Raw genomic sequence first — 9,028 nt, 5'->3', positions numbered from 1 at the left:
AATCGATAAAATATTGACTCATCAGTGCTCTAAATCCCAAGCATCCTCTCATGCTTGTTCTCACTTTCTTACAGGTTAGGAAAACTTCTCAAGCACACTCACATCTTCTCTCTCCATATTACGCTCTCATCCTCTCTTTTTTTTCCCTTAATATTCGTTTATTTTTATAAGGAGGAAGTCAAGTTTTTTTTTATCTTGTTTTCAACAACCGTGGAATTTGGACGGTTCTATAAATGAAGGAACAATTCTTCCTAAAATCAAGCTTAAATGTCTCCAAAGTTTCATTTCAAGGTCCTATGCAAGTTTGTTTTCGTTTGGTTTATACAAAGAAACTCTTGATGTGAAGCAAGTAGTGTCAAAGGATGCTACGGTGGAGGAAGACAACACATTGAGTGTGGGGAAAGGAAGGAAATAATGCAATTGTATGGGTAAGAAGACAAAACACGTTAAAGAGGAAAAATAAAAAAAAAAGCTATGGATTTTCCTTAGCTAAAACAAAACAAGGATTTCTTGCCTTGAAAAAAATCATATACTGTATTGGATTGATTATGTTTACTTAAAAGTATCTAGAATCACACTAAATAAAATGCTAGAATCACACTCTCAATATTTGAACACCAAATTATAATAGCACAATAATATTTTCCTTTTATTGAATTCGAGAAGAGTTAAAATATCTAAAATACTATTTTGGAATCTCACACTTGACACTATATCCTCACAAATTATCATAAGCTGAGAAGTCATTACTGGTGCAAAATAACATTACATGCATCACAAAAGTTTCAGAAGTGAAGGCATCAAATATTTCAAGCCCATCAACTCACAACAACTTCAAGTCTTCAACTAATGGTCTTAGATAAACATCTATGTCATTTCTAGGCTAGTTTGGACCAGATATCATCATAGACAACATCATGTACTTCCTCTTCATGCATAATGCAGGAGATAAGTTGTAAATTATCAAAATAACTGGTCAGCAACTGTGATTGGTACTTAAATTACCAAATGGGTTCATTCCATCAATGGTTAAACCAAACCTAAGAGTTCTACATTCTTGACTAAATTGAGGGAATTGTTGATCCATATTTTTCCATTGCTTTGAATCAACTGGATGACGAAGCGGTCCATCAATTTTTCTCTCCTCTGCTTGTCATCTAAGGTTTTTAACATCTTTTGGATTCGTAAACAAACGCTTAAGTTTGAGCTCAATTGGAAGGTACCATACTATCACTAATGGAAAAATGACATTTTATAACAAGCCTATTATAACGGACAAAAATTATCCATCATAATAGGGAGATATTATAACGTATTTTTTTAAATCAGTTATAGTATAAAACGCGGTGGCAAACTTGTAAATAAGTTTAAGACATATTATAACGTAGTTTTGAAAATCAGTTATAATATAAAATGCGATGACAAACTTGTAAATAAATTTAAGACATATTATAACGTAGTTTTGAAAATCAGATATAATATAAAAAGCGATGGCAAACTTGTAAATAAGTTCAAAACCTATTATTAATGTATTATAACGGAGTTTTAGAAATCAGTTATAATATCTCTTCCTCTCTCTCATTTCCCATATGCCTCTCGCTAGCTTGCGTCAGTGCTTGCGCCTGTTGCTTCTCTCATTCTCGCGAAGCATCGCCATCAAACCATACCTCGAGTTCTCTCTCCTACAACAGCCACAGTTCTTCACATATCCACCTTTTCTCCTCACATTTCTACCTTATTTAAGCTATTTCGGCCTTAGAAACATCATCTTCACCGATGAGTTCTTCGATCTATGGCCTCCGCTAGGGTTTCCCTCATCTTTCATCTTTTTCTTTGATTTTAACCGTTTAAATCCTCTTTTGCTTCGATTAAACACTTTCCACCGTTTAATCGGTTAACCTAGTGTTTTAAGGTTCTTTCACCGTTCGATTTAGGGTATCCTTGCTTCATTTACAGTTTTGGTTCATTTGCTCTTGGATTCGTATCATTCCGCTGCGTTTCACCCCTTTTGTTGATTTGAACTTAGAATACAGATGTTCACTTCAATACTTAAGTATTTGTGGTTTGATCATATATATATTTGCAGGTTGAAGGTGAGGTCCAGCGATTAAATGTTGAAAAGTCAGTAAGATGAAACATTTGATGTTTAAGAGGCAGAATGAGCTTAAAGAATTTTACAGAGGCCCCTCGCTCTAAAGTGCACCGGAGCTTCTCTACTTATGGTTTGAAGGAATTACAGAGTTTCCTTGATAACTTGGGTAATTGAGTTCCTTCAATTTTCTTCTTTTTAAGGATTAAGATTCATTTGTAAGTGTAGGTGTAGTATGCTTGAGAGAAAACTTTGACTATAACATATGCCATCTAGTCGACATTTAATTTAGTTCTTGGATGTTTACAATCACTGCCACTGTCTCTAAATCATTCTTGTTATATTTCTGCATAATCAGTACGCATGGTTATGTGATGCATTTCAACAATCTTGTTCTTTTTAATAGGAGTATTACATGGTTCAGATAAACTTTTATGTAAAACAAATCATTTTTTAATTTCATCTTGCTTATCATGTTTAAGTTTTTTGTATACATTACATTATTAGTTCTAAGACATCCTCATAAGAGAACTTTATGGCTTGTATAACTTCACTCTGATGTTGGTTCTTTCAACACTCTGCTTGGCATGGGAATAAGTAGCTGCACCGAACATGGCATGGACCTTTCGGGTTCTCCTTCCTCCGTGCTTAGTCTCTTTTTGGGTTCTCCTTCCTCTCTATTTGTTAAGGTACACAACCATGGAATCTTATTCTTCTCTTACCAAATTGTATCCCTTTAGTTTTGTTCTCATCTTGTATATTTGTTGTCTCTGCTTCCATTTTTATATCACTAGCGTTACTATTTAATGTGATCATTATATGTGATAATAATAAACAACATTTCCACATGAGGTTGGAGATGTATGAAGTGGTGCGAAGATGCAACTTATATCTGCACTCATAAGATAAGTGGGAATGGACACGTTAATTTTCTAATTAGGCAGATGATCCAAACATCCTGAAACAAGTTATAGTTTAGTGATCTATAGCACTTGATACTTAACTTTGTCTGCTTGCAGTTATGGGTATACAACTTTTTATTTGTAAACAACACAAATAGTTCAGACATTTAAAGTAAACCTGAATTTAACAGTAGTGCCTCAAAGTGAAACAAGGTTAGTATGCCTCAAAGTGAAACAAGGTTAGTATGATTGTATATCTGGTATAATTGGATAAGATATGATTGTATATCTGGTATAATTGGATAAGGTATGATTGTATTTATTTTTGGTCTAATAGAAGGATAAATGAATGGGGTTCTGGTGTTAATAAACTCTTGCAATTTTTATTTTAATGAATATTAAAATGACAATTTTCTCCTCTGATAAATACTAATTTGATTCTGATGTTAATAACTTTAACTACTTTATAAATTTTTGCTATTTTTGTTATTATATCACGCATTATTATATTATAAAATTGTGACTTATAAATACTTAATTTGAAAATTTATTTTCTCTTATGGTGTGACAGGATATAATTCATTACTAGCAAAAAATAAATAATAATTTATACTAATAGTCATTCAAGACATGAATTGCATACTAGGTAGTAATTACTAGTTTCTAAACCATTTTCATGTGGGCCATTCCAATAGAACGTTCAGTAAAGAATAATAATTTTATTCAATTACTTTTTTACAGTAATGTTTTAATTTATCAATGACTTTGGTCTCCAACTATATAAAGCCCAGAACCCCATTCTTTGTCATTGTTTGTTTTGAAATATAACCTTTTTCTATTTCCAAAAAAACATTATATATACCAGATAATATGTGTTTTTCTTATACAATAGGCTCCAGGACCATAATGATCGAAGCTTGTGCAGTAAGGATTTGGTTGATGAGGCTTCAAAGAGAAAGAGTGGAGACAATTTGTCAGTTGTGATTTGCTTCCAGCAGCAACCTCCTCGCAACTTGGTGGCCCCTCGGTCTAGAGTGCACTGGAGCTTCTCTGCTTAAGGTTTGAAGGAGTTGTAGAGTTTTCTTGATAACTTGGATAATTTAAGGATTAAAATCCTTACAGGCATTTTCTCATCCTTTAATCCAATAATTGTCCCTAAACAAAGGAATGTTTCTGATGGTCCTTGCAACAAGCTGTTAGAATTTATTGCTAACACAAGCTTGCTATAAAAAGTGTTAGTCAACAACATGCCCAACTTTCGACTGGTTGCCATTATGAGGTTTTTGGACATGTAGTTAGTCCCAGGAAATGACAAGATGGTGAAAGAAAGTCAAAGGTAAGTTATTTCTTGACAACATGGAATTAGAAATAATACGTTTTCTTGACATTTCACAGGCAGAATTGGGATATAAAGATATTTGATAAGGTTCTTGGTTGCTTTGTTTATTTTATGCTTATGGGTTATGGCACATGGATGTTTAAATTTTGTATAGGTCTTTGAAAGCTCATTCAAGGTTGTGGGGGTGTTCCATCTTTAATGATTCATCTCCCATGGATGCTGCTGCAGACATTGAAGACATTAGAAGTAACTGGGCTTCTTTTATTTTAAGTGGTAGTAGAAACGGTTACAATTAAATAGTGTATGTACATTAATGTAATATTTAGATTTAATATATAGCTTCATGGTATTAAATATTAGACTATTTAATATTTGAAATAAATTCTATTTTGTTAGTTTCATTAAATTTGTTTATTTAAAGCTCTATTGATTATAAATTGATTGGATGATATCATAATACAGGAATATTATTATAATTTTATTGGATGTCAAATTTAATAATAAATTTTTTTTTAAAATAAAAACATATATTATAACGTACATTGCTTAGTACGTTAGGATACATTGATCAGGATACATTGATCACATATTATAATGTACAATAATATATACGTAATAATATATAACATATTATAACGTACAAAAATTTCTACGTTATAATACCTTTCACCCTATTATAACATACAAATGAAAATTTGTCATAATAGTCTGCGCATATTATAACGTACTTCAGAAACTACGTTATAATATGTGGAACATATTATAACGTAAATTTCTGTTACGTTATAAAATGCGCAGAGTTATTATATCGCCCAGAACTATGTCTCCAATAACTACGTTATAAAAGATCATTTTTGTACGTTATAAAAAGTCATTTTTCCACTAGTGTATTTTCAAAGTAGATCCATTTTTTTCTATTTGACCATTATCTTCACTATTGTTTTTTGACTTGTATCGTGATAACCCACAATTTGAACACTTTTTCAAAAATTCAAACTCTTTCCTATATAAAATGCATTCATTGGGACAAACATGTATTCTTTTATACTCCATACCCATCAGACAAAAAATTTTCTTCGCATCATAATTATGAGTGGGTAGTGTATTTCCATCTGGCAGCATTTCATTCAACAACGTCAACAATTCTGTGAAACTCTTATCAGTTCATCCATTGGTCGCCTTCAAATTCATGAGCCTTAACACCACTGACAACCATGTGAACTTATTTGAACCAACATACAAAGGTGTTTTCACATTAGTCGACATCGTCTAATACACATGAGCTTTGGCAAAATTTTCTGCGCTAACATCGCAGATCATGTCCTTTAATTTATCTTCATCCGGTCGATCTTCTTCCATGATGGAATCAATAACATTTTTAGTTTAGGAGACATTCAGAAAGAGTATTTCTTCATCGTGCCATATCCATGTTGAATAGCATCGCAAAAAACCATCACAGATAAGATGTTCCCTAATTTGGGTTGCGTTCAACTTTCTCCCATTCAAACAGTTCACAAAAGGACATTTAAACTTTATTTCATCATCACTTCTACCCTCATTATGTTGCGCAAATTGTATAAATTCTTCTACTCCTCTCTCGTACTCATCACTAATGCGTGGTAAATAATCCAATTTCGACCCATACCTAAATATTCTACAAAATTACAATCATATACAATTATACAATATGTTCAACACGTAATCAATTCAATCATACAATCATACAATTAATAAGCATTCAAATTATCAAGTCACACATTCAATCATACATAATTATTTATATTCAACATACAATAAATTAAAAATTAATAAAAGAACATTAATAAACACAATAGTAGGAACTTGAGAGCGTGAAAAACCAGACAACAACGGAGAAGATGCGACAACCCGCATTCCTTTGATCTGAAAACACAATACCTACATAAAAATACAATAAAACGTGAGTTTGATCATCCAAAACAATAAAAAATGCATCAAACAAATCCCAAAAAAAAAATGAAAAAACTCCGGTGACCAAAGCCCAATTTGATCGGATACAAACGTTGACGTTGATCTACAGTAAAGAAGACAACACAACAGAGGCGTGAGAAATCTTGAAGAAGGTCGCGGCGGGGAAGGAAAGAAGAAGTTGCAAAGGAGTGATCACTGGAGAAGAAGGAAATTGTTTGCGTTTTCGCAAAATTTTTACCTGAGTAGGGGATACTACCTCAGTTAAGTTGAAACCCGATGTAGTAGGGGATCTACTACCTCAATTCTACAAAGATCTGAGGTCTAAAGTCTATAGAAAAAGTTCAAAATTATTTTTAAATGACATTTTTGAATTTTTCATCAACCATTTTACCTCGGTTAAGGATCAAACCGGTGCCACAACCAATAAAAAAATATATTTTAATTAGTTTACAAGGTGAGGAAATTCGAACATTACAACTGACATACTCTATGGCCTCGATTCTGCAAGCAACCGAGGTCATATACCCTTCTCAGAAAAGTCTGTCAATTCAAACATCAGAGTGCACAGAGATAATGTCAGGCTGCGGAGAGGATTGTCAGTTGGAGCATGGGTTTTTGGCCTCGGTTTTGAGAACAACCCAGGCCAAAATCCCTGCACAGATATTTTTGTCAGGAGAAAAGTTTTTTTGTTGGCAGGTATCACAGACTTTATGGCCTCAGTTATAAGGGCAACCAATAGCATAAACCCCCTGGCTTCGGTTAGTATAGAATCGAGACATATACATTAGCGAAAATTTCAAAAATGTCACCGCGTCAATTTATGCTTCGGTTTTTTATTAACCGAAGCATGATATGCGCATTAGAATCCTCTTTGTTTTTTAATAGTTATTATCATATGCAGCAGAAAATTGCATACCAATCACCCATGTCCAACCACTACTGGAAAATTGGGATTTACAGACGGCATTTTACCGAAGGCCTTGAAGCCGTCGGTATAGAGGTAATTACCGAAGGCCTTGAAGCCGTCGGTAAGGACCTCACTAACTTAAGTCAAAAATTAGGTTCCTCGTGCCCCAAATTCATTTTCATCAGCCTCGTCGTTTTGGGCGTATCCTCCCTCTCTTTACACAGTTGCCTCCGTTGGTTCACGGTCTGTCACTTTATCGGTGAGTAACCGGTGGTGGTTGGTCACGGTGGTCAGTGATGCGTCCATCGGTGTTGGTTCACGATGCGTGGTGGTTTTCGGGAGTCCGGGGCTAGGGTTCGTCCTAGGTTGGTTCTTTCGTTGAGGGCTGGTGGTGTGGAGGTTGAGGGACTTTGTCGGAGGTAAGTTCCACAGAACTTCATTCACACTGTCATGTTCATTTTGGTAAAGCCTAGATAGTGTTGCTGCCTTCATCTACTTTTCATTAACTTCTTAGTATACGGTTGAAGGAACTTGGTTGAGGGTTGCGTTGGAGTGGCCATTGTGGGGCGTTGCTGTCAAGGCTATCTCGGTTGAGGTAAGTTGTTCGTTTAAAAATTGGTTATCAGTTAGAATGTTGTTAAATCTGTATGATTTTGTTGTGGCATCAGTGTATGTGCTTGTTTGATTCAGAAAGATTGGTTTGTATTTTGAATGAGGGGCAAGGCATTGGCATGCCAGTTAGAAGGTTTAAATAACCTTTAACCGTACTATAGGAAAATCAAAGAAAACGAGGAATACAATTAAACATTAGTCGTAAGTTTCAATTAATGTAAAAGTTAAACTGTGAGTGACAGAACTTTCCTCAAAAGTTAAATAAAAGAAGGATTAATTGAGTGAAATAGTTGTAACGATGAAATGAGAAAATGAGAAACTTACATTGGGTGCAAACCTTGAATGACTAAGATTGTGGGAGGTTTGATGAGGTTAGGGGGGTCCAAGAGACTAGTGACATGATTGTAGATTGGTTTTTGAACACCAATTCCATCTTTGATTGCTTTAACTTGGTCATACATGAGATCAAAATCGTTGGCTCTAGGGTCAAGGGCAGTGACTCCCTTGTCCTTTCTGCCAGTTCTATCCAAATAGTGGTAATCATCCAAGCATATGACTGTAGTGGTGTGACTGATGATAGTGTTGGAATCAGGGTTGCCACCCTTTGGTGGTTCTGATGCTCCTCCAAACACACTGGTAAGCCTCCTCATGAAGGTAGTTTTTCCACAACCTAAGTCAGCAGCCAAACCAATCAGCACTGTGTGTTGGTCACTTGCTGCACATTTTATCACATAGCTTCTGCCACTGTTGATACCCCTCTTGTTGTTCCTCCCTTGTGTTGTAGAATAGTACCTGCTTTTGGTGAAAACTCAGTTGTGTTTTTGATGGGGTTGAGATGGAGCAATTTATGTTGAGAGATTGTGTTGAGTACAGAGTGGAAGCTAGCATTTTCTGTTTTTCCCCCTCTAGAGAATTTTCATACAAGAGATGTTGGAGTGGCCTCTGTTGGAGGGTTATTAAGGAAGTTACATTCCAAGAAGTTATAAGTACTAAAAGCTATAGCTTCCTATTTACTAAAAGAAGTTATAAGTACTAAAAGATATAGCCTCCTAGTTACATTCCTCTGTTGGAGTGGCCTCTGTTGGAGTGCCCTCTATTATCTATATAGCCTCCTATTTACTGCTATATAGATTACAAGCAAGGAGTTATAAGTACTAAAAGATACAATTATTATTATGCACAGTAAACTTCACTACGGAAAAACAAATATTATAATTACTCATTAAAAA

The 9,028-nt window shown here is 34.5% G+C and overlaps 1 long non-coding RNA gene and 1 pseudogene across 5 annotated transcripts; one reads left to right on the top strand and one right to left on the bottom strand.

Annotated features, from left to right (window-relative positions):
* The first annotated feature begins 1,581 nt into the window (after positions 1–1,581).
* LOC148192551 (uncharacterized) lies at positions 1,582–4,744 on the top strand. 5 transcript variants are annotated; one of them, XR_015781838.1, is made up of 5 exons: positions 1,582–1,935; positions 2,087–2,258; positions 2,691–2,778; positions 3,109–3,204; positions 3,884–4,744. It is a non-coding gene; the product is annotated as an uncharacterized LOC148192551 (long non-coding RNA). The 5 variants fall into 5 exon arrangements; XR_015781837.1 differs by having other exon boundaries at positions 2,942–3,204; XR_015781839.1 differs by having other exon boundaries at positions 2,942–3,230.
* A 3,375-nt stretch (positions 4,745–8,119) lies between these two features.
* LOC148192550 (phosphoribulokinase, chloroplastic pseudogene) lies at positions 8,120–8,687 on the bottom strand (annotated as a pseudogene).
* Positions 8,688–9,028: the final 341 nt, after the last annotated feature.

The sequence above is a fragment of the Vigna umbellata genome, chromosome 9 (genome assembly GCF_029865625.1).
Source record: "Vigna umbellata cultivar VRB3 chromosome 9, Vumbellata_1.0, whole genome shotgun sequence".
NCBI classification, from domain to species: domain Eukaryota; kingdom Viridiplantae; phylum Streptophyta; class Magnoliopsida; order Fabales; family Fabaceae; genus Vigna; species Vigna umbellata.
Note: the sequence above shows the minus strand (reverse complement) of the source record. Positions and strands in the feature narration are given on the sequence as shown.